Consider the following 491-nt stretch of genomic DNA (forward strand, 5'->3'; position numbering starts at 1 on the left):
TGGGTCGCCCTTCTTTGGGATGTAAATAAATATTGACCTCTTCCAGTCAGTTGGCCAAATGGTTGTTCTCCAGATTTCTTGGTACAACTTGGTGAGCACATCCAGGGCAGCATCTGTTGGCTGAAATATGTCAATTGGTATACCATCTATTCTGGAGGCCGTATTCTTTGCTATTTCCTTCAAAGCAGCTTGAACTTCTGCCTTCATCACCATAGGCTCTGGCTCAAATGCTATTTCATTAAATTCTTCTGTATGTGTCAATTCCTTTCGGTACAATGACTCAGTATGTTCCTTCCTTCTTCTTTTGAAACCTCCTGGATCATTTAACATTCTGCCTAAAGCATCCTTGATTGTAGCAACTCGAGGTTTGAATTTGCTCTTCAGTTCCTTGAGCTTAAGAAATGCTCAACGAGTTCGGCCCTTTTGATTTTCCAACTCTAGCTCCTCGCACATTTCATTGTAGTATTTTGCTTTGTCATTCCGTGCTGCCT

This window comes from Elephantulus edwardii, unplaced genomic scaffold, assembly GCF_000299155.1.
Source record: "Elephantulus edwardii isolate Elephantulus edwardi_28Jun2011 unplaced genomic scaffold, EleEdw1.0 scaffold00134, whole genome shotgun sequence".
Taxonomy (NCBI): domain Eukaryota; kingdom Metazoa; phylum Chordata; class Mammalia; order Macroscelidea; family Macroscelididae; genus Elephantulus; species Elephantulus edwardii.